The sequence below is a fragment of the Ambystoma mexicanum genome, chromosome 8 (genome assembly GCF_040938575.1).
Source record: "Ambystoma mexicanum isolate Mex_15411 chromosome 8, UKY_AmexF1_1, whole genome shotgun sequence".
Classification (NCBI taxonomy): domain Eukaryota; kingdom Metazoa; phylum Chordata; class Amphibia; order Caudata; family Ambystomatidae; genus Ambystoma; species Ambystoma mexicanum.
The window spans coordinates 727,871,212-727,897,120 of record NC_090929.1 but is presented as its reverse complement, the minus strand read 5'-3'; positions in this window follow the sequence as shown (position 1 = coordinate 727,897,120).

Below are 25,909 nucleotides of genomic sequence, written 5' to 3'. Positions count from 1 at the left end.
GTATCTCTCCAGCACTAATATCTCTCCATTGGCTCCCAGTGGCTGCAAGGATCAAATTTAAGACCCTCTGCATCATCCAGAAGGCTTTCTGGGGCCTGGGACCCCATTACATACAACTTTCTCTCCCGAAATACCTCCCTGCTAGAGTCCTTCGTTCCTCTAGCTCCAACTTTCTGCAGATCAGACGCTTCTCCAAGCAGAGAGTGGGGGGTAGATCTCTTTCTTCATAGGAGCCTCCTTCTGGAACAGCCTTCCTGCCCTCTCAGACTTGGGCTGAATCTCCTTAAGTTCTGGAAACCACCCAAGACATTCCTTTTCTCCTCCTCCTTCCCTCTCCCCCTCCCTTGCTGATGTCCCCCTGCCGCTACGACTGGTGCCTGGTCCCTTATGGGCTTTACAGGGGCCAGGCCCTCCTCATTCAGTCTACCCCAGCCCCCTTAACCAGCACTTGGCCTCAGGCACCTTTCCCTGACTAGCCTAACTCTGGTCCACCCCGTCCTAACAATAGTTGACCCTTACCCCTACTTCCCCTTGCACTCTCCTACCTAGTGTCGTAAATCTCCCCCATCTAACCTGGGATCGCTTCTTGCTCTGTTCTGCGGGAGGATTCCTCTTGTGGACAGATCGGGTCTTGTATAGGCTCGCTCGAGTCTCGTCCGGCTGCAGAGTGCGTTCGAAGTTCCGGGAAGGTCGCAGTTCCAGGATGTCCAGGAAAAAGGTAGCGGTCGCTAGGGATGAGGATTCTGGGAACAGAATTAGAGGAAAGGGGTGAAAGGAAGGAAGAAGCAACCAGGAAACTAGGAATAGTGGATTCGCCAAACAGCACACACACGTCAAGTCACTACCTAATGATAGCGTTGAGACGCGCGGGGCCGCGGGGGCGTGGCCAATTTATAGAACGTGCCGTGTGCGACGTGAAGGCTGGTGCGAGGCAAGTCACTTGGCACGGCCATGTTGGGAGTAACAAGGAATACAAGCCCCGTCGCGATAAGGACCAGGAAGTCCAGAAGGCGCAAGTTCTATGGGTCATGACAGCATGCCTCCTCCGAAGTCCTGTTCCACCAGGTTTGCCCGGGTGTATGTGATGGAATCTTCTAAGCAATCGAGGGGTATTTAAGTTAGAAACTGGTTCCCAGGTTCTCTCGCTAGGAGAATTTCCCTTCCATTCAACCAGGTATTGAAGTCGACCCCATTTATACCTGGAATCGCATATTCTGGACACTTCGTATTCCAGCTGATCGTCCACAACAACAGGACTGGGTCTGCAGGATTTTCGGGTGGATTGGATGTAGGGTTTCAATAGGGAAGTGTGAAAGACTGGGTGTATTGTCTTCCAGGAGTCAGGTAGCTTGAGTCGGAATGAGACAGGATTGATGATTTCCTTTATGGAAAATGGTCCATTGTACCGAGGGGCTAATTTGTTTGGCCGTAGATGTCGCGGTAATAGTTTCGAGGACAACCAGACTTGATCACCAACAGAATAAGAAGGCGCTGGTCTTTTTTTGAAGTCTGCATAAAAATGAGTGTGTGTCTGGGCCTCTTTCAATTGTTCCTTGGCTTCCTTGTGTATGTTGATGAGAGTGTGAATCCATGAGTCGAGAGTAGGTACTGGAGTGGGATGTGGAAGAACAAAAGGTAAAACGGACGGGTGAATACCTTGACTGCAATAGAAAGGGCTGACCTTGAGCGCTGAGTGATCGGAATTGTTGTAGGCAAACTCGGCCAGGGTTATGAGGAGAGACCAGTCATCCTGAACCTTGGTGGCACAACAACGAAGATATTGCTCCAGAGTTTGATTTACACGTTCCGTGGCTCCGTTGGTTTGTGGGTGATAACCTGATGAGAGAGCGCGTTGGATCCCTAGAATACGACACAGATGTTTCCAGAATTGTGAGACCTATTGAGGTCCTCGGTCCGATATGATCTTGGAAGGAAGTCCATGAAGACGGAAAATGTGTTCCAGGAAGATTCCTGCAAGTTCTGAGGAGGATGGTAGTTTATACAAAGGTTTAAAATGAGCCATATGAGTGAACAAGTCTATGGTTACCATGATGGTCGTGCATCCTCGGGAAGGTGGTAATTCCACAATGAAGTCTGTAGCAATAATTTCCCATGGTCTTGTTGGCAGCGATGGTTGCAATAGAAGACCCGCCGGTCTCTTGTTATCATGTTTGTTTTGACCGCAGATAGCACAAGCCTTGATGTACTGTTGTACATCGGTCTTCATTCCAGGCCACCAAAACTGTCTTTGTATAAGACGGAGGGTGTTATTTATACCACGATGACCGGAGTGAAGGGCATCATGGCAGAGGTTTATTATCCTTTGTTGTAATTTCTGCGTAGGAATGACCAGTGCATTGTCCTTGAATAAATATCCTTCCTTAACTCTTAGATTTGATGGATTCTTCCTTGAAATATCCTTCCAGAGGTCAGAGGACTGGGTTTGCACTCAGATTTTTTCCAGGAGGTTGACTGCTTGAGCTACAAAGATAGTGTCGGGCCTTGTCTTCAGTGGCTACGTAGTCAGGATGTCGAGATAAGGCGTCAGCAATCATGTTTTGTGATCCGGGAACATGAGTGATTTGGAATTGGTACTGGGCAAAGAAGTAGGCCCAACGCACCTGGCGACTGTTCCTGCACTCCAACGACTGTAGAATTTGGAGATTTCGATGGTTTGTGCGGACCTGAACTGGATATTTAGCACTCAGAAGTAGGTGTTGCCATTCAGTGAAGGCTTGGCGGATGGCCAACAGTTCCTTCTCCAGGACGGAATAGTGTGTCTCGCTGGGAGTCAGGGTTCGTGAAAGGTAAGCAATGGGGTGTTCCAGTTTATCCTCAAGTTCCTGTTTCAAGACCGCTCCTATGGCGTAGTTGGAGGCATCCGTTTCCACTAGGAATGGGCAATTTATGTCGGGTTGGGCCAGGATGGGTGCTTGCGTGAACTCTGTCTTCAATCGTTGGAATGCTTTATCTTGCGGTGTAGACCAGATAAAGGGGGTGTCTTTCTTCAAGAGAGCAACGATCGGCTGAACGATCTCGGAAAAGGTAGAAATAAACTTCCAGTAAAAGTTGGCGAGCCCCAGGAAGGATTGAACTTGTTTCACAGATGTGGGAGCGGGCCAAGTCAGTATGGCCTTTACCTTTGAAGGGTCCATACCAATTCCTTCTGGGCTAAGGATGAATCCTAGGTAGTGAACAGAAGTAACGTGAAACAAGCATTTTTCGGGTTTGGCTAAAAGTTTGTGTTCATGAAGTCGTTGTAATACTGCCTTTACATGTTCTTCATGCTTTAGAGGATCCTTGGAAAAAATCAATATGTCATCCAGATAGACAATGACGAAGAGGAACAACATGTCAGAGAACACCCTATCCATAAAACGCTGAAAGACTGCGGGAGCATTAGCTAGTCCAAAGGGCATGATTAGATATTAATAGTGACCAAAGGGTTCTTCTAAAGGCTGTTTTCCATTTGTCTCCTTCCTGGACACGGATTAAGTGGTAGGCACTCCGGAGATCCAACTTCGTGAATATTACGGCGCCTCTCACAGCTTCCAGGATATCCGAGATCAGGGGCAGTGGGTACCGATCTTTGAGGGTGCATTGATTTGAGCCTCGATAGTCGAGGCAAGGTCTGAGTTCCTTGGTATCCTTCTTGGGAACAAAGAACAACGAAACACCCGCTGGAGATTTCGAGGGTCTTATGGTGCCGTTTTCAAGATTGGTGTCTAGGTATTCCCGAGGGCCTTTTTCTCAGGTTCGGAAAGAATGAACATTCTGGCGAAGGGAATTACTGCTGAGGGAACTGTATCTATGGCACAGTCTTCGGGCCTGTGAGGGGGTAAGGCTTGGACTATGGCAGTAGAAAATACATCAGCATATCCCTGATAGGCCTCTGGAACTTGTATGATATTGGAAACCATGAGTGGTGTTTTTAGGTATCTTGATGGTTCTTTAGGAGGTGTCGAGGAGGGATCCAGGGATAGACAGTGGGACATACAGAACTCTGAGCCCAGGAATAATGATCCTGCTGTCCAATTGATATACGGATTGTGCTTTTGTAACCAGGGCATACCCAAAACCATGGGGTAATGAGCTGATTTAATGATGTCGAATGTAATCTGCTCTTGATGATGGTTTATGGAAAGTTGGATCTCTTTAGTCTGCAGGCTTATGGGTCCTGAAGAGAGGGGTCTTCCGTCAATTGCTTCCACCAGCTGCATGGTGTTTCGTGTCTCGTATGGAATATGATGACTAACAACCCAGTCTTGATCAATGAAAATTCCCATAGCTCTGCAGTCCACCAAGGCCAGAATGGGATAGGTCTTGTTCTTGGAGGGCGACAGGAAGGCCTGTAGTATCACCAAATTGATTTGTCCAGGAGAGTTCAAGGATGGAATTGATGTGGAGCAAACATCTCTCTCCCGACACCTCCCTCCATCTAGGATCGGGAGCTGGCGTTTCCCGAACGCCGAGGAGGGGCTAGAGGGCCTTCTCTAACAAGGTGTTTATCCGAGGCACAATACATGCACAGGCCTGTGTGGATCCTTCTCATCCTTTCTTGTGGGGAAATAGGCCCACGGAAGGCTCCTATTTGCATGGGTTCCGGATCTATGTCAGGGGTTGGGGCAGGATCGGTCTTTACAGAAGTCTCAAGGGAATTCTTTTGAAAGGGTATCTTGGTCTTTCTTCTTTCAGCCTTTCTTTCCTGGATTCGGAAGTCTATTTGCATGGCTAGATCCATAAGAGCCTGGAATGAGCTAGGACGAGCCACCCTGGCTAATTCGTCCTTAATATCCTCGTTTAGACCCCTGCGAAATTGCGTGAAACTTGCTTCTGAGGACCAATCCGCTTCCTTGGCCAGTTGTTTGAATCTAGTAACGTATGTTAGCATATCCTGAGATCCCTGTCGGAAATCAAGTAACCGTTCCTGAGCACTAAAAACCTGTTCTGGGCGGTCGAACATAGTCTTGACTGCCTGAATGAATCCATCATAATCATCCAGGAGGGCATCTCCTGAGTTGACTAAGGGAGTGGCCTAGGTCAACATGTTCCCTGTGAGATGCGAGATTATGAAGCCCACCTTCGCCCTGGAAGTTGAAAAATAATAGGGCTTAAAAGTAAAATGCACCAAGCAGGAATCCAGGAATCCACGTAAGGATTTTGCCGAGCCATCATATTTGTCTACCACTCCACCCAGTAACACGCTGTCCTTGTTAGGGGGGTCGCGTGACAAAACAAGCTGTTTTAACGCAGCATTCTCAGCTTTTAAGTTCTGTACTTCAGTTGTGAGTTCTTGCATGCCACGCATAAGGTCCTGGACTGCTTTCTCCATAGCAGTATCAGTGTTGGTCGTTTGGCGTCTCAAACTGTCGTAAATCTACCCCCGTCTCACCTGGGATTGCTTCTTTCTGTGTTCTGCGGCGGGTCTTGTATAGGCTCGCTCGAGTCTCGTCTGTCTGCAGAGCGCGTTCAAAGTTCCGGGAAGGTCGCAGTTCCAGGATGTCCAGGAAAAAGGTAGCGGTCGCTAGGGATGAGGATTCCGGGAGCAGAATTAGAGGAAAGGGGTGAAAGGAAGGAAGAAGCAACCAGGAAACTAGGAATAGTGGATTTGCCGAACAGCACACGCACGTCAAGTCACTACCTAATGATAGCATTGAGATGCGCGGGGCCGCGGGGGCGTGGCCAATTTATAGAACGTGCCGTGTGCGACGTGAAGGCTGGTGCGAGGCAAGTCACTTGGCACAGCCATGTTGGGAGTAACAAGGAATACAAGCCCCGTCGCGATAAGGACCAGGAAGTCCAGAAGTGGCAAGTTCTATGGGTCATGACACCTAAGCTCCTTTTGCACTTGCCCAGCCCATGGGCCCCAGCCTTCCAGCACTTCTGCCCCCCCTTCCCTTATTGCAGCCCACCTTCTCTGACCCACCCTCTCCCCTGGCACCTATTGTCACTGCACTTGCATGGTCCGAATGCCACATGGCCTAGTATGACCACTTACTGTTGTTTATTCTCCTCTGTCTCCTGCGTCCCCCTTTTTGTCTTATGGCACCTTGAAACACTTGTGAATAGGCACCATACAAATGCCCAATAAATAAATACAAATAATGGTTGTACATGTTTTCATTGTGGCATGGCATTTTCATTAAATTAAAGCATTAATGTTCCTGTGCAATGTTGGTGACTTGCATGTATTGTAGTTTTGGATCAGTGTTAGCAAACAAAACAATTGCAAGCGCTCTGGCTTTTTTGCCAATTTATCTGAGAAAGGATGCTGTATAATGTATGAAAACTCATATTTCCATCTTTGTCCTAGTTCGGTGTGCTCCAGCAGCAGTATGAACGTGTATATTGCAGAAGCGTGGTATTCTAGGCCAGCCAACAGTGTTGCGTGACCTATGATTTGCTGCCGAGCGTGGGGCTCGGGGGTCCACCTCAACATGACTCACAGAGGGGCCACAAATTGTGTGCTACGCCACTGCAGTCAGCGGTTTTGTCTTGGCCACTGAAGAGACAGACTCTCCCTCCTAAGTTCTTGATTGGTTGGGGTCCCCAACGCTTTCCTGGTGGTCCGTGGGGGCTTCTCCACCAATGTGACGAGGAGAAGCGTGCTCGGATGCTTTCTGCTCCGATCGGGACACCCTGGCATTAGATTGAGGTAGTTGTCTAAGGACAATGGCCTGTGCTTGTGTATTGGCCCTGTAATTGAAGGAGGTGTGTAAACATGCAGATCTAACGTCCCACAGGTGGGCACACCTACAAGCAACCAAAGTGACATGGTGATGCAAGGATCACAGGTTTGGTGATGTCACCGCCTTTGTAAAGTACATGTAGTTGTGCCACATGTCAGGGAGCTGGCGCTGCGCAGATAAACACGCACAAATCGATGCTTTTCACACGGTAGTCGTTTTAGCATATATATATATATATAGGTAGGTCAAGGGCAGCTAGGTGGGGCTTGTTTTAGTATATAAAGCGAGACATATTATATCAAGGGGTAGCTGGTTTAGTGATCACGTGGGCGGCAAGGGATGCTGTGGAGGAAAGCACATGTGTAACAGAAATATTTAACTTGCAACAAAGCGTTTCCTCTGTACTTTCTTCCACTTCACTTTCTTCTATAGAGCACTCTTATATTATATGTGCAGCAAAGCATTTCCTCTTTATTTTCTGTTATAGAACACTTGTAAATCACACGTGTAACAAAGCTTTCCTTGTGTCCTTTTTCATAGTCATGTGGAGTGTGTGCCGGGCATTTATTGCTTGCAATAAGGCGTCATTTGATGATACTTAGGGACCGCTATTACTTCCGATCTTCGCACACACGCCACTTTCCATCGCTGCCTATTGCACAGAGTCGTCTGTCTAAGTGACCTCAAGACCTCTCTTACCACCGTGAAACGCAATTATGTGCTATTCGCCAGCTGCAGTAGCTTGTACCTGGTGACCCGACCTCCCTTGGCATTGGCAGCTATCTGTATGTTAGGTACAAGGAGCTATGTAAAGAAGGCCTATCTGCTGATGTTTGCGACCAGTAGTTATTTGCACAACCTCTTCTTCACCAGGTCAGGGTAGTTTGGGGTACATATTTCTAGGAACTGTATGTTCCGACATTGACCAACAGTCCTAATGCAATATTACTAGGGCTGGAGTAGTGCAGGGTAACAAGGGATCACAGTCCACTCTAACGTGGTGGCAGTTGGGTGGAAGCTTGGGTGCCACATGCATAATAAAAATGCATAAGAACTCTGGTTCCTGCTCGTAGGTTTGGGAGCTCTCTTACTCTTGTGCATCACTTATTCTTTCCCAGCTGGACATCCCCTTTGAATCTGAAACATAAAGAAGGATGTTTGAATACCTTTATTTTTACTAGCTGCTTATTTTCCTCTCTCCAGGTCAATGTCTGCACATTACTGTTCTCTGTGCTAAAACATATGCTGTTTGCGCATACCTTTTCGCTTGCCTTTTTTCCCAATCTACTTCCGGGATTGGTCTCTGCTATACTATGGCGTCGGGAGCACAGCAACCGAGCGCAGCCGGAAGTCAGGCCAAAGTCCAGCCCGTCTGCGCTCTTCAGCACGCAGTCTGAGCTGTGGCGGGACCCCATGCTGGTAGGGGATTCTCACGCTCCTTGCTGTTGGCCTTAGCACCGCAGACAACGCAGTTCCTGGCATAGTGGGATCATAAACTATCCCTGCGCGCTGTCACTCATTCTTATAACTCATTAGGAGCTTGTTTAATTAATGCTCGGTCTTCAGTGGCGCATAGATCGCACATGTACACTTTTATTGAAAATCATGCCCCAGATTTCATTTTTGTAACCGAGACGTGGTTCTCTGAGTCCTCCGGTCCTGATATAGTTCAGGTTTTGCCTGTTGGTTATGCTATATTGCATGTTGATAAGAATGCGCAGCATCCTGGAGGGGGTGTTGCTGTTATACATAGGTCAGAATTTAACTGTTCTCTACTGCCAACATTTATTATGGCTGAAATTGAGTAATTGCTAGGTAGGATTGTAATTAATGCATCTGATGGTTCAACATTTTCTTTTGTGTTACCACCACCCATCTATCAACCTTTGGGCATTTGAGAAAGCCTTTCTTAATGATATTTCGTAGCTGGTTCTACATTATAAGAACCTGTCTGTACTAGGGGACTTTAATCTTTGGACCGAGGTAGACCCAAATCAAACTAACAGTCTATTTTTACAGGCATGAACCAGTTGCTGCTAGTGCAACATGTTCTGGGGGCCACTCACATACTCTGGATTTGATCTTTGCCCCTCTACAGTCACTGTGCCTGTTTTCTTCCCATCCCCTGACATGGTTGGATCTTCAGGTGGTCCCTTTTTATAATTCAGGTTCCAGGACCTCCTGAGAAAATTGAAAGCCCTGTTAAAGTCTATCAGAGGAATTGGGCAAGAATGTATCCCATTAATCTGTTTTCTAAGGTTACTTCTTACTATTGCAGGACAGAGCATGATTGCCGCTCAGTTCCGTCTGCAATATCTAGACTCACACCAACTTGTGATATAGTTGCTAATGAGTTAGCCCCTTTTAAGTGATCTGCTATGACTCTTCGCCTGACTGTGCCATGGTTCACAGCAGGACTACGCCTCCTCCGCCTCTCAGTTTGCCATGCGAAGCGAAGATAGAGAAAGCACTATGACGCATAGTTGCTGGTCGAGTTCAAGACACATCATGCTTGTTACCATAAAGCTCTTAAAGAGGCCAAATTAGCTTATTTTACATCCTCCATTGAATCACCAGCTAACGTGCCAAAAAAACATTTTCATTACTGATTCTGTGACTTCTAACTCGCAGACGCAACAGTTTGTCTAAATTTTGTATTGAAAAGATTGAAGGAATTAGGGCGGATATTATAAATATGGGAACCGAGAGTCCTGGACAGGGCTCATCAAGACTTCCGCGCAATCTTTAATCAGGATGACAGTGAAAAGTCCTTTCCACCTTGTTACCGCTACCAACGCTTCTGGAATTAGTCGCATTGTTGTGGGTCTTAAGCCAGCTTCACCTCTGGACGATATCCCTCTCTGGTTATTTGAACAGATGCCAGAGAATCTTTGTGCAACTGTTGCCAAAGCGGTCAATTCTCCACTGTCTTTCGGGCAGATCCCAGTTGTACTAAAGAGAGCTTTAGTGATTCCTTTGCTTAAAAAGCCATCACTGGATGCCACGGTTTTGTCCAATTATCGCCCCATCTCCCTGCTACCGTTCCTGATGAAGGTACTGGAAGCAGTGGTTACTTTCCAGTTGAGATCCTTTTTGGAGGGACAGGAAGTCCTTGATCCCTGTCAAAATGGTTTTCATCCCCTAATGGGGACTGAATCAATTCTCTTTTTGAAAATCAAAGTTTATTGGCATTTTAGGTTATATCATCATGCATTATATATCAACATTGTTCTGCTTGACACAATTATAACAGTGACCCTCGTGGTCATCCCCTGTATCAATTCCAAAGAGGAGGAGCCATGAGCAGAGGGTCCTCCTGAACCCGTCGACCCCTTTAATCTAGGATAGAACCTCCCCCCAATATGTCTGGACCACCGGGCACCACCACCACATATGTATATAGTCACCTTTTACCATCCGACATTTCCAACAGTGTGGGTCATATCCCACCCTCATCCTAGCAATCCTCTGCGGGGGATAGTGCCACCTATGTAGTACCTCCAGAGCCTGGTGTCGATATTGGATCGAGGCCGTTGAACGGTTGGCTCGTGTGCATATTTTGGACCATCTTTTATCATCAATTACCCCCCCTAGTTCCTTTTCCCATTGTATCCGCGCTGGCAGAGGGTCCCTTGGGGCCGATAGAAGGAGAAGTTTGTAGAGACGGGATATCACCCCCTTAGAGCCCCGGGTTGAGATGAGCAGTCTCTCAAAGTCTGTCAGGTCCCTCCTGAGGGTGTCTCCCCATGAGGGTTCGGTGAGCACTCCCTTGAGCTGGAGATAGCGGAACAGCGAGAGTGTGCCCAGCCACAGAGCCTCCTCAAGATCTTTCAGGGGTATGAAGGAGCCCCCTGCTAAAACCGGCTTCGTACATTGTTGAAATGCAGCAGGTTCAGCTATCTTGTCTATGAACGGGGGGCCCAAATGCAACTCAATGGAAAGGGCCAGGCTGTCAGCCATCTATAGTAATCCCTTTCACTCCACACCGACCACAAGAACTCCAGAACCGGGTGGTGCAGGACCCCTCAAGAGATGCGCAGTCTGGGGACCCATAGCCACTCATCTAACGTAACCGGGGCAAGGACCTTGTTGTCCATAGCTACCCACTGCTTTTCCGTCCCCGGGGTGAAGTGATCTATCAGCACCCTCAACTGGGAGGCCTTATAATAAGTCTCCAATTCTGGGAAGCCCACACCTCCGTCTTCCTCGTAGGAGATCCTGTGTTTCTTGCCCGCCCAGAGGAACCTCAGGAGGACTCATTTTATTTCCATTAGAAATGTCTTGGGTACCTGCACAGGGAGCATTTGAAACAGGAATAGGAATTCGGGGAGAATCACCATTTTCACCAGGTTGAGACGTGCCATCCATGAGAGTCCTGACCTCACCCATCTTTATATATCCCTCTTGACTTCTGACCAGAGTGGGAGAAAATTATCGGGGAAAAGGTCATCAGGGCTGCATGTCACTTGAACGCCCAGATATCGAAACCTGCCCCTCTGGAGCAGGAAGGGGAGCCCTCCCACGTAGTCTACCTCTGTGCCTGACAAATTTCCCCCTACGAACGCCACTGATTTCCCAAGATTTACCTTAAATCCGGAGAGTTCTCCATAGTGTGCTAGGCCCAGCAGCACCCGGGGGACTGTCTGTGAAGGTTTTGTAATATAGAGCAATGCGTCATTGGCAAACAGGCCGATCTTGCAATGCGAATCTCCTATCCTTACCCCATTAATTGCCTTGTCTTTTCGGACAGATATCGCCCAGGGCTCCATGACCAGCGCATATATTAGGGGGGATAGAAGACATCCCTGCCTTGCGCCCCTCCCCAGGGAAAAAGTATTTGATTCCATCCCGTTTGCAACTACCTTAGCTGAGGGAGTGGAGTATAGCGCCGACATCCAGCCTAGCCACCTCGGTCACATCCCCAGAGAAGAGAAAACCTCCCCCATAAAGGCCCAGCTGACCCTGTCGGCCTTTTCTGCATCAAGAGCCAGCAGGAGGGCCCCCTCCTCACGAACCACCCTCGAGTTCAGCACATGGAGGGTCTTTTGCATATTATCAGAGCCTTGTCTATTCAGGACGAATCCCACCTGATCGGGGTGGATCAGGCAGGGGAGGCATCTCTCTAGTCGTGTCACCAGGATTCTGGTGAAGATCTTAGCATCCAGGTTCAGAAGGGAGATAGGCCTATATGAGCCACACTCCGCCTGGTCCTTGCCCGATTTGGGTATAACAGTGATTAGGGCCTGCAAGAACGTGGGCGGGATTGAGTTTTGGTTTCTGATTTGGTTAAGCAATTTAGCCAACGGCTTCGTCAGAATGGATTGGCACTGTTTATAGAAATCTGCTGTGTATCCGCTCCCCCCCCCCGCGGCTTTTCCAGCTTTTAACCTCTTGATGGCACAATTCACCTCTTCCTCTGATATTTCCCCCTCAAGGCTCTTGCGCTCTGACTTGGTCAATCAGGGTTGAGGGTGTTCGGCCAAGTACGCCCAGATCTCCTCCAGCGACTCACCCCCTTGTTTGGTGTAAAGTTCCCTGTAGAAATCAGCAAAGCATTCCCCTATTTGCTCTCTCTTCTTGCACTAATTGCCCCCTTTATCTCGGAGGAGTCCCACCCTCCTTTCTGCTTCGCATCCCCTCGCCCTGCGTGCCATGAGAGTCGCCACTCTATCCCCCCGTTCATAGTGTCTTTGTCACGTGTACCTCAATTCTTTGACCACTTCCCCTATGAGGACCGTGTGTAATGCCTGTCTTATTTCTTGCATTTCCACCAGGAGGGCTTCTCTGTCCTTCCCGTCGAGGCTGAATCTAGCAGGCATGGCCCTCAACTCTTCTCAAATCCTCTTTTCAATAAGACACCTTTCCCGCTTACGCCTGGAACCCTCGGCTATCAGGAGACCCCGGAAAGTGGCTTTAGCAGCCTCCCACACCATTACCATGTCGGTTTCCCCGTTATCGCTTGTTTCAAAATAATCTATTATTTCCTTCCTTAGGAAATACCTGAAGACTGGGTCCCTTAGGAGCGTATCATTACAGTGCCTTCGAGAGAATCTCTGGGATACAGGTAGCGACCAGTTTGCCACTAATAACTCATGGTCAGACCACGTTATTGCTTCCACCTTTGGGAGCTCGGCCTTCCCTCCCCCTTCCTCTGATATCAGTAGCAGGTCAATCCTCGTATATGTGTGGTGTGGGGGGGAGAAGAAACTTTATCCCCCCGGTCCTGGCCACGCTCTGCACCATACGTCCACCCAGTAATGGTCCCTTAGGAGATTCCAAAGGGCTAAATTGTCCCTGGTGCCTCCCTTTGTCCCCGCCCCCTTCACTGATCATCAGTCCAATTGGGGGTCCATTATGAGATTGAAGTCTCTGCCAAGTATCATGGCCCCCTCAACCCATTCATCCATTACCCTGAAAGTCTGGGTCAGAAACCGTATCTGGCCTGAGTTGGGTGCATATAGGGTGGCCAGTGTAATTCGTTCCCCCTCATAGGTGCCCTTAACCCCCAAGAATCACCCCCGAAAGACCCTTTTGGTTTCAATTTCCGTGAGGTGGAGTGCTTTGCTCAGGAGAATGCCCACCCCTTCCTTCTTAGTACTTCTGTGTGAGGCCCAAAAGTTGCTTCCAATTTCCTTTCCCTTTATCATCGATTCCTTCCCCTGTCTGTTACATGTTGCTACTCAAAGCTCTCTTGTTCTGAGAGTTTAAGCCTTTAACATTCAGTGTGCCTATCCTTCCTTCAACCATTGTCGTCCTTGATCTCATTCTCTTTGTACCCCTCTGCGTGTTTCCGATCTAGAGCCCATTGTGGGGCATAGGGCCATGGCTCGATCTGGCTGTTCCCATTCCCCTCACCCCCAACCGGTGTCTTTCTTTCCCCCTGGCCCCTTACCCTTTCCTCCCTCCCGCTCCCCTGTTCCCTCCCCCCTTCCCTCTTTTCAAGGCGTTCGTCTTCATCTCCCCAACGCGCATTGGGGTTAGTCAACAAACCACCAGGGACTCTCCCCCCCGCCTCAGGTAATTTAGTTACCGGGGTTCCCATCTCAATGTTCATGTCGGGACCATGCCCACTCTAGATTTGTCAGTGGAGCCCAAATCAATATCTCTCGATTCACCCTGAATCCCTCCGCCCACATTATTGAAATTCAAACCGGGCCATAAGCCCATCAACACCTTGATAACTGTTAAGAATCAATAACTGCCTCCTCAACCTTAGGAGCTAACCTGGCGCCAACCTGGCATTTGTCTCTTTTGCCTTAGGGCCTCAGCCCTCAACATCTTTGATGCGCTAGTGCAGGGCCATCAGGCCAAAAGCAACAGTTCCCCAATTCTTAGAAGATAATTTCAGCGTCATTTTAAGTGTCCCTTGGAGGCCGTAGAGGGGTGTCTAGTTTTTTGGAACTTGCTGGACCCTTTCACCTTTGCTTTGCCTCTGAAAATGTCTGGGCCACTAGGGCCGCGGACGGGGTCCTGAGCGTCTCCTTCACGGCCACCGGAAGAGCCAGGCCGGTCGCTCAGCAGGTCCTCCGTGACCCTCTGAATGTCTTCCTCAGACACGAGATGATGCTTCTCCCCCTTCCATTCAAACGTCATGTAGAAGGGGTGACCCCAACGATACCTGACCCCCTTCTCCTGAAGCCATTTGGTGAGGTTGCCACACTTGTTTCTCATCAAGAGGGTGAGGGCCGAGAGGTCCTGAAAGATGGCCACCTTAGAGTCCCCATATTGTATGCTCCCCAAATTCTTGGCCTTATCCCTATGATATGATATGATAGTTTATTTATATAGCGCCTATACACAATGTGTTTCAAAGCGCATAAGTAGTGTAGTCGTGCCAACACCAAGCGAGGGCTTTTGCCTCCCCCTCCAGCCCGGTGAACTCTGTTCAATTTGATCTCCTCACCAACATCTGCTCCCAATACAATCCATATGATGTTGTGTACCTTGCCTTCTAGGCCCAACGGGCTCTCACCATCAGATTCCGCCAGGCCAAAGATGCGTAAGTTATTTCTTCTCTCCCAGTTTTCCATGTCATCGACCTTTAATCGCAGTTCCTCCGTTGCACCTCCATGAACCTTGCCTCCATTTGAGTTTCCAGGAGTGCTGTTCATGGTTGGTTGTTTTTGAGTCCCTCCATGCGGCCTCCTAGGGTGGTTGGTCTGCCAACCTGGCTCCCATATCCGTTTTTATTCCCCGGATTTCCTCTAGAATCATCTGGATGTTGTTTTGGATGGCACCCAGATCTGGGGCTGGGGTGGATAGGCCCCCGGAGGCCATCTCGCCCTCGCCGGCGCGGAATTGGTATTTGGAGAGGGCTTCCTTACAACTCATGGTAGTCGCGCCCAAGTCGGATGAGGCAACCGGCCTGTGTCCAGTGTGTGGTGATGAGAGTGCCGCTTGCAAGTTCCTGGTTGTCTCCTCAGTGGTGCTCTGGCGAGGTCAGTGGTTAGGACACCATGTCTGTGGATGTTGGCTCCAAGGAGGGACTAGGTCTCTGGGGGCCGTTGGGTACCCGTAGGGCGTCTGTGTTCAGGTCTCCACGTGGGGGTCTCGATCCCTTTCTGGATCTGAAGTGGCAACTGGCGGGGGGGCAGGGCAGCCTGGGGTCGAGGGGATTCCTGTGTGTATGGGCCCAGCCCGAGGCCGCATGGGGCGCCGTCCACAGTGCACCTTGGGGTACAGTTGTCCTCAATCCAGGGAGGACTCCCTTTAGGGCCCAACTCAAAAGAGTTTTTGTAAGGTAACGACCTAGTGGGGGCCCTTCCCTCCGAGTCTCCCATTGGTTGTGTGGGTCGGGTTGTATTCTCAAGCCAGCTGTGGTATGGTGGCGCTCCCGCGACGGCCCAGGCTGGGGGAACCCTGGTGGAGCTATAGGGCCTGTTGCCAAAGTCACGGGGTCCGCTCAACCCCCTGCGGTCAGTGAGGCGCCCACGAGTGGGTTGTAGGGGTCACGGGTATCCAATCTCCCCCTGGGGCCGCTCTACACCGCCTCCTCACCTTGCGGGAAACTGTCTGAGTGGCCGCCCTCCTCTTGGGCTGCAGCATGGGCGCTCTCCCGCGTCGGCCCGGCCACAGTGTTAGCCCCAGCAGGGGGGGTGGGTTAACTCGGTAGTCGGGGGTTTCCCTCGGCGTGGGGGAGCGGTGAGGATGCCTCTGTTGTTGTGCCTCTCTCCCCGCGGGCCCAGCTCCATGGTGCTTCTTTGTTTGGGGCTGCAAGTCGAGCGGCTTCATTCCGAGGAGGAGGAGGGGCGCCCTCTGGGCCCGGGCGGCCCGCCAAGCACAAGGAGCCCCTCCGGTCCCCGAATAGTTGCCCCCACCCACGCGCCCCAGACGCGGGTGTTTCACAGCGCTGCTGGTGTGTCCTAGCACCACTCCTCGCCTCACTGTCTCTTTCAGCTGCATGGAGTGCGGCCCTGGGGGAGGGGCACCCCAGAGTCTCGGTGGTGCTTCTGGGCATAGGGAGCACCCCCAGCTTCGGGGTTGCTTCTCTCAGTTGGTCATCAGTTCCAAAGGCATTTTCACGCCTCCATTTGCGAGAGGGAACCCTTTCTCCGTGATGTCTCCTCAGATTTCCCAGGGCTGTGTGGGAAGCTCACGGCACGGGTGGCCATCTTGCCTGCACCCCCTGGTGGCCTCCCAGAATCAGTTCTTGTAGCAGCATTGGACAATCTTACCATGATCAGGGACAGAGGCGGTATGGCAGGCCTATTTTATTGGGCCTGTCATCTGCCTTCGACACCATTGATCATGGGATTCTTGTATCTAGGCTTTGTAGTGCGGGGATATCAGGGCCAGTGCTGGACTGGTTCTGTGCATTTCTGGCTTCCTGAGTTCAAATGGTCTCTCTTCCTCCTTTTAGATCACCCCTGGTTGCAGTGACATGCGGAGTTCTGCAGAGCTCTGCCCTGTCTCCACTGCTCTTTAACCGGTACATCCAGCCCCTCCGCGCACTCACATGGTCCTTTGTGTTTCAGGTTTTTTCCTATGCTGATGATACCCAAGTTTTGATCAGGATGGACCTAGATCAACGGGGGGCAGACACTGATTTGAGGCTTTGCCTCTATGCTGTCAGGGGCTGGATGGAAGCCAATTGTCTATAATGAAATGGTGGTAAGATTGAAGTTTTGATTGTGGGCCCCTCTGGTACTTCAGCAGATTGGACATCAGATTTCTGGCCACCCTCGCTGGGACTGCTGCCAGCTCTGGTGCCAATAGTCCGAGATCTAGGCGTTATGTATTCCTCACTAGCTATGGACAGCAAGATTAACTCTGTCTGTGGTCTTGGGTTCCTCAAGCTGAAACAATTGAAAAAGCTTCTTCCTTTTCTCCTTAGGGAGCATTATGCTCAAGTCTTTGCTGCATCTCTTGCCGGCTTCATTGACTATTCCAATGCCATCTATCTCTCTCAACCGGCATATCTAATCCATTGCCACCAGGTTTTACAGAATGCTGCAGTTCACCTGGTTAAAGGCATTCCGTTTGGCCAACATGTGACGAAGGCTCATCGTTAATTGCATCAGCTACATATTTCTGCTCGAATTAAGTTCAAGGCTTCTTGTATTATTCACTGAGTCTTGAATGAGAAAGGCTGACTGGCCATTCAGAATAAATTGCAGCGTTATACTCCAGGTCGGCCACTTAGATCTACTGCGGCACTACTGTGTGTACCTTCCTATTGTAAGGAACGAAAGGGTGGTAGAGGCTTCTCCATTGCAAGGCCGAAATTTTGGAATTCCTTGCCGTTAGCTTGGACTTTCAGCAGTTCAGACGTGAACTTAAAACCTACCAGTTTGGGTGATGGATGTTTCTTTCTTGCTTGTAGCAAATTGCTCCATGATGCCTTTAGTAATAGTGCACACTACAAATATTTGATTGATTGATTGATTGATTGATATATGCTCTGCTACTTCTCTGGAGAGCCCTACCAATACCTCTGTTCTGCATCCTACAAGCCCTTCCACCCATTCATTATTCTAGAAAGCCAACATCAAGGCAATGCATGCCAAGTTACATTTCTGCATTACATTGTGCGCTATGTTAAGAATGAAAGTTCTCCCCTTCTTGACACCTTTGTTTCATAATATGCTACTATATCCTTTGTCTCTTATCCTCATAAACACTGTCGCCTTCTTCCAACCACTGCACTTGAATCCGGTGCCCTTGGTACTGCCTCTCAATTTTATATAAAGCCAGGTGAACTAAACAATGTGCTGTTTGTGTTGGTACTTCCTGTGGGATGAAGAGTTTGAGTGTGCCAGTTGCATGTTGAATGAGGGAGAAACATGGCATGTAACGTTTGCTCTGTCCCTCCTCACTGCCCACATGTGATCAGTGTCAGTGCAACGCCCCCTCCCACTACTATCCAAAAACAGTTCTGAGTTGTATGCCTCGCTCTTACTCCTCATCACAAACATATTAACATCCTCTGCTACATTATTAGTGGTAATGGTTAAAGAATGCAATACTATTTTAAACCAAAGGCAAGGAAGAGAGAAAAAAGAGAACAGCAATAAAAGAGAACACATCATTCAGCACTCCTCTTGGCTTCTCCTGCTGCAAAGTTGAGAAACGACAGTCTGGGCCTCATTACGAGTTTGGAGGCAGCCATGGAGCTATTAGCTCCATGGCTGCCTCCAAACCGGGCTCCATTACCGGGTTCCTGCAATGAGGAATAACCGGGTCATTCCGACATAGGAGGACACGGCCTCATTTGAGCCCCCATAGGGCTCAATGGGAATGGGGAGGGAGGTAATAACGGGCACATTACAAGTGTCCCGTTGTTACCTCCCTCTTCCCCTCGCGGGACCCGGAAAAGACGTCTGGTCTGGGTCCCGCAAAGGGAACCTCGTAATCGGCCCTGACAGAATGAAGGGGGCCGGTCCTGTACCGGCCCCCTTCATTCCGTCAGCGCAATGGTCGTAATGAGGCCCTCTCCCTAAGAAAAACGAATTGAGGTCCAAATAAGTTATACTCAATTGAAAGGCACTTCCTTTATCTCCCCCACCCTTTTTTCTTGTCCTGGCAGGTGGGTGCTGCCTTTGTCTTTGCCAATATCCTAAATGTTTATCCCTCCACTTGCGGGGAAAGTTCCTGATGGAAATGGGGTGCCCTTGTTTAAGTGAATGCTGTTGCTGTAAGGATGCCTTGTCCTATGGCTTTGGCGCTTCTACAGATGAAGTAAGATCGCAATCTGTTCTGGTCCCTCTGTGTCCATCAGGGCAAAATATAAATCTAACACATTGTGTTGCTTCCCTAAAATATCTCTAGAATTCTTCACCTAATACTTAAGCTGAATTGTGCCCATCTGATGCTCTGAGTGCAGGTGTGAGAGGTGCTTGCACGCGTCTTCCTATTGCTAATTCCTGCACTATACAATAATAATCTGTCCCTAGTGAAAACACAAACAACACACAAAACAATGTTCCATCAGTTAAACACATACATTCAATAATACCCAACATGAAAATAACATATACTAACAATAAAAGAAGAACACGTTACTGCACCTGTTATCCATGGATCTTCCTTAGTGTTCTTAGGGTGCAGCCAAAAGAATACTTCTGGTATGTTATGTAGTTAAATTAGACATAAAATTAGGCCTGCTAAAATATCTAAAAAAAATACATCTGATCTAATGCCACTATAAATAAACATCTAAACATTAACTACTTCATCTGTACTTTCTTTTCTCCCGAGAGGGTCAATAGGGGAAACTGCACATCCCCTTTCTGTCCAGAAATAATTATTTTCTTGTGATGCTCGTGCCTGCCGGTTAATAAACTATATACTGTGGAGGCACTATAGGGATCTCCTGGGATCTGGAATAATAATCACTAGTTCTGTTAATGTCATGCTGTGTTGTTCCCTGTGCTGGCAAATATGTGTTTTCTCTTTGTGCTGTGCATTTCCCCACATCCCCTGCTTTTGGGCACTGGCAATGCTTCTATTACCCTTAGTAATACAGTTGCGTGTTGTGCTATGAGCCATGTTATCTCTAGTTATCATTCCTCCGATGTATTTGGAAAACCTGAATGCACTGTGGATGTACCATCTGCGTATACTCATACGTTTACAGTGTGACATCCTCCACTGTTCCTCATTGTGGACGGGGCTCTTAACTTCTATAGATGTACTTCCAATACTGTGATGGTAATCTTGGAGGCCACATGCTCATGCCCTGCAAGTGAATGCTGTGCGTGGGCGTAATTCTAGATGCAGGAAATGCATTCTGCATCAACTATGCTATTTAGAGGTCAAAGGACTAGAAAAATAATCTGATGGCTGTGATATCCCCTTGTTCCCATAGTGACCTGTCTTTTTCCTTTGGCATTTGATACTGTCTTACTCTCTGTATAATGGCACCTTGCATCTTTGTGCTCTAATGCTTTTCAGAGGTCCTGCATTATGCACATTTCTTGTCCACCAATGTGCTGGCACTTTCGAGAGGTCTTCATGCTGTTGTGCGTGCAAAGAGCAGCATGGTATACGGCACCTCCCTATTTTCAACTGTTGTCTAGTGAGGTATCTGAACTGCAAAGATGATTCCACCTGCTACATCTGCTATGTCTCTCAGTCTGTGTGAACGCTCAATGCACTATTCAGGTGCCCTCCAATGTGGTCCTCAGCTGTTGTTGCTGAGTGTCCCTGATCTGCATTGGTAATCAGTTCTTCAATGTGTACCCTTATAATCATTCACAATACTCTATCTACTGTTACTGCCATTCTAAAAAATAAAACACTCTGCTACAATGCACAATATTTGTATTTATTTTGTATGCATGGCACCTGTCCTAACAAAAGTGTTCACTTCATAAAGAAATAAGTTTAAGTGAAGGGGTGAGCCTCTCTGCATTGTCGGTCCCCAACATGTTCCGGTTGCTGCATGTGCTCTAGAAAAACAAATGCCTGAAAGTTGTACACTCACGGAAAACAAATGCCTGAAAGTTGTGAACTCAGGGATTGTTTAATCCATAATAATGCTTTCAACATTTAGTGCATAGAAACATATGATATACACTTATATCCCCAAGGCATCCTGCAACCCCTATATAAATCGCCTATTTTACATATCCCCATACTATAGGCCTCTAATATAATTTGTTATACTACACAATTATCTCAAAAAAACACCTTTAAATCCTTACTACTTTAAAAAAATGTAAACATTTAAAATGTGTAGTTCTAAGGTTCTGCACTAACCAAATATATGGCAAACATATTCATTGTTTGTGGTGTTACTCAACTAATTCCTAATTTCATCTTCTGTGTTTTCAAAAAGGAAATGTGCACACATGGCGACAAAACCCTACCTCTACATCACTGCCACTTGCACATACATAGGTAATAGTTAGGGCAAAGGAACCTATCTTCATGATAACCTTTTCTCGTGTGTTATTCAAGGGAGCTTATACTAACGTTTTATAATAGTTTTGGATTTGTCAGAAATATTCATTAAAACATTCACTGTTATACCAGTTTAAACCACATTTTTAATAATAAAAAAATAATTTCCCTGTTTTAATTTTACTCAACCTCAAAAATACATAGAGCTCCAAAAAGATATGAAAATCATAGTCACCAGTGCTCTTTTCACTGAGCTATCTTCGCTCACACTCTCTGAAGCTCTCCCCCGTCCCTCAGGAATGCAGTTCTGTGCGAAAGGCAGGCAGCTGCTCACTAAAACGCACCCCTCCCTTCTCCCCAAGAATGTGTGTCGGCCTGCAGGCCTCTCCTTTTCAAACACATCATGCTTTAACGTTTCAACACACAAAACAAAATGTTTTAGCGATCAGTTCATTTTTGTTAACCACATATAACAAACAAATAACACAATTGTCCAACATTTTCAAAGCACACAACTACAAATACACACCATCTATCTCCACCAAAATAACCCTCACTCACACAAACACCCACACTCTACCACACTCATAACCATGCATTCATCCACTCCTTCACCAGCAAATAAATAACTCCAGTCATCCTCTGTTCTACACTATATACAAAACAAAACTACAAGTCTTCCTAGGCATACCCACTCCAGGTGGTGCTTCATTATTTTCTCCCTAAATTGCGGGAGTGCCTTTCACATGTGAACTAGTAGAATATTCCTAATGTTACAACCTCCTACTTCGTTTATTAGCTAGCTCACGAACACTGGCCCAGCAGTATCTCTCAAAATACCCTTTTCCTCTTAATAAACCAATTCCCATAAATTCAGTTATCCTCCCAATTGTGTGTTTATACTCCAAAGTGCTTTTCAATCACACAACAATTTCAAATCTCACAATATAAACCAACAGCGAGCCTCCCATGACCCACAACAAAAACCCACAATATACACTAATTTCAACAAAAACCACCTACTATATACATCATTAATCATTAAAAACCCATTTATTTATAGTAATGACTTAGGTCCTTCCTCATCCTCGTCACTTGAGGTGGGAGAATCTCACCTCAAGTGACGAGAGCAAAGGGATACAGGTCCTCTCTCTAATAGATGACCTTCCTATTGCTACACAGAATTAATACACATTTACCTCTACTCTACGCAGCGCTGCCTTTCCCCTTAAAATGAGGAGTTCCCACTCTAAATAAAATTCACCTTAATATTTCACCATAAAAACACCTACACACTACACCACGTGAGCTTTCTCATATACTGGGAGTTCCTACCCTTTCTCTTACTGATTAAACAATACAATAATAACAAAACAAATGATCTACACTGCTGCACTTTCCATGCACGAGTACACTCACATGTTCTATGAGTTCCGAGTTCCCCTGAAGCTGGCTCTCCCCTCTCAACTGCCTGCACCACCCCCTCACCCTCCAAGGTCACGAGAGGCCCATGGGGATCAGGCAGACCATCTATAAAGCAGGTGTCTGCAAAAACTCTTTGTTTAGTGCACTCACTCTTGTTATTTATCATTTATAAAGCGCTCACACAGCCCGCAGGCATCGAGGCGCTGTTACAGAAAGTGTTTGTTTTTCTAAGTTGCCATTGTGTTTTTTTTTTGTCTTAGTTACGCATTTATAACGCGCTTAAACACCCACAGGTTTCTAAGGGCGGACCCGGGGATCGAACCTGTTGTTGCTTCGTGTCGTCTTGCTTCCAAGACGCGCACGCTGCTGCTGAGCTATCCTCCCAGGGCTTGTCTCAATAAGCCTGCTCTGCGCACTCAAGGCGTGTGGTAGGGAGCTCCAAACTCTTCAGGGAAACTGGAGATCTCTCTGGGGCCTCAAAATGTAGAAGTACAGTCTCAAAGGTTAATCCCCCAGTAGTGTGTGTGGGCTTGGAGTGTGGAATGTAGAGTGTGGGCTGTAGAATGTTTTGGTGTGAAGCTGCTCTAATTCCACAGAGAGTCAGTTGAGATCTGAAGCCTAAGAGTAGGGGGACCGGTGGATGCTTCTATCCTATGAACTTGTCCTGCATTATACCTAATGTACTTACCTGTGTTCCTACAAACTTACTAAACCTACCTAAACTGAACAAGGCTCCTGAGTGTTTATTTATAACCCTAAACCCACAACTTAACATTGGCGACGAGGATTGTTGGAAACTGAAAGGAGCAGGAACGAAAAAAGGAACAAGGAAACTAGCTGTACAAATAAGGACTGTTACCAGGACACAGGGAAGGCAAAGAGGTTGCCTACCAGTAAGGAGAAGGAACCACAGAGGCATCCACCGGCCCCCCCCAGCCCCCAAGGTGAGCGCGCCCCTTGTTTAGCATGGCAGGAATGGCAGAGACACCTGGAGTGATTTTGGGGGGCAGCGTTTTACAACCCTTATGATTAGCCATTTGGTAGTCTCCACTTGCCATATCTAGCGCCTGAAAGCTGTATTGGAGAGCTGTGTTGCACCTGAGACAGAGTGCAAAATAAGGGAGTGGCGGCTTACTATGCAAGAGTTTAAGGGGCCGGGGAAACAATTGAGTGACTTTGGTGGTCGGCAGTGAAAATCAGTGAAAGTCTTAAGCAGAGGAGCGGCTGCAATTTCAAAGCGTGTACCTTTCGTGCAGCCATAACGTTGTGTGGATGTGCTGAGTCAGCTTGCAGAGTCTCGTGGATAGCATGGCCCTGGGAGCGCGTATGACGGTTGGGGCTGGGAGATGTGCTCAACCCTGTGTTCTCCTCTGCAATGGTGACGTCAGAAGCATCCGCGGGGTTTTGGCGATCCAGGTTGTGATAGAATGTTATTTGAACGTTCCTGCAAGCTGTAGCATTGGAAGCTACGTCACGGCAAAGGACTGGGAGTTCCGAGTAAAGAACCGTTCAACGTGCATGTTCAACGTGCATGTTCAACGTGCTCAATGTTCCACTGAAATTGCGTATTACCAGGAAGTGAAAGGAAAAGTGTTTTCCAACGTGCTCAAGACGTCTGCTGCTTTAAAAAAAAAAGAAAAGAGACGTTTTGTTCGGATCTGCAAAGAAAGATTAAATAACACGTTCAGTATCATCAGAGTAAAAACAGTGAGAATGTCTAGTTAACAGCTAGTGTGCAGGGTTTTTTGAACTACAGAGTGCCCTGTGTCTATGTTAATTCTGTTATTGTTTTTTTAAACAACATGGGTTATGCGGCTGCCTTGTTAAGCATTACAGGTACTGTTATGCTTATACATTTAGATTTGTGAAGACTTGTAATGTCATGACATACACCTCAAATGTATTGTGTAAATGTTTATTTCGTTGTCACAGGTTGGTGCAGCCAACAAGCGGCTGTACTCAGGTCATCTGTGGACCCAATTAATGGTGGACAGTGGCAACAATTCTGTTTGTTAGTCTACGAAGAGAATTAATGTGACACATTAATTGATGCCTTTATTTGTTTTATTTTACTATGTGAAAACACATTTGTTGCTAGTAGAATTGCAGTTTTATTTGAGGTTATGGGAAGTGGTTCCCAGGTTATGTATTGCTGTTGTATTTAGCGTGTGATGGCTTTAATGGTGGCAAATTTGAAGTTATTTAGTGGTACAATGCCAAGTTGAGTGGTGTTTTGTGGTGGCAATAGGTTTTGTTATTTCATGGTGCCAATGTTGTTTTGGCAAGTTTTTTTTCTCGAAGATTATCTGGACCTAGCACATTTAGAAGAAATGTAACATTTGGTGGACCTACTGCATTCAATGAAATGTACAGTTATGTTTTTTTTTTTTTGCATTAACCTGACCATCTCTCCACAGGCACTTTTCGACAGTCTCTTAAAGTGTGTGTGAGAGTGAGGATGCCACAATTTGGACCTACTGCATTTATGAGTAATGTTCAGTCATGCTATGCCACCATTAACCCAATATTTTTTTTCCCCAGAGGTATGTTCCAATTTGGACTTTTCGAACATGAACTTTGAGACTCTTTCATGGTGTAATTTGAAAATGTTTTACAATTCAAGTAAATTCAATGCTGTATTGGTTTATTTGTTGGTTATGGGAATGTGAATGAGTGGTTGCAACTGTTATGTAGCGAGCAATGTATAAGTGCAATGCTAAATGTTAATTGGTATTGCTGATGAGTGCGCAAAGTGTTGCGGGATGCAATTGCCAGTGTTTTGAAGCAAAGTGTTTTGGCGGAATGTGGTAGTATGCTCAATGGTGAGCATCAAGTAGCTCAGGTATGGTGTCTGGAGTGGTGGAGTGGAGGTTATTGGTTGCTCAATGGTGAGCACATGATGCTCAATAGTGAGCATTTAGTAGCTCAGGTATGGTGCCTGGAATGGTGGAGTAGTAGTCACTAGTGTGAGCATTTGTTGCTCTATGGTGAGCATGGGATGCTCAATGGTGAGCATTCAGTAGCTCAGGCATGGTGCCTGGAGTGGTGGAGTGAAGGAAATGGTATTGTGCTCAGTTGCGAGCATTTGGTTTCTTTACAGGGTGTTTTGAGGACACCCACAGTGGAGTGGAGATGAGTACGCTTTAGGCAGATAGTGGGGTTTAACCCTGTCGATTGTGTTAGCACAATTTGTTGTTGGTGAATGATGATGCAGGGTTATTGTTGTGATGTTAATGGAAATGGTTGTGCATGGGATTGTGGTGCTGGCTCCCTTGTAGCGAGATCCATAAAAGGCCTGTTATGGTTCTGGTGATTGTTTTGGTAGTGGGTTAGCTATTCGTAGCCACTGTAAAGACTTGGTAGGGGTTAGCTTTCGCTAGGAGTAGTTTGTTGGATGGGTATATTCTAGGAGGATGTCTGTAGATTTGATCATTTAAGGTTTAGTTCCAAAA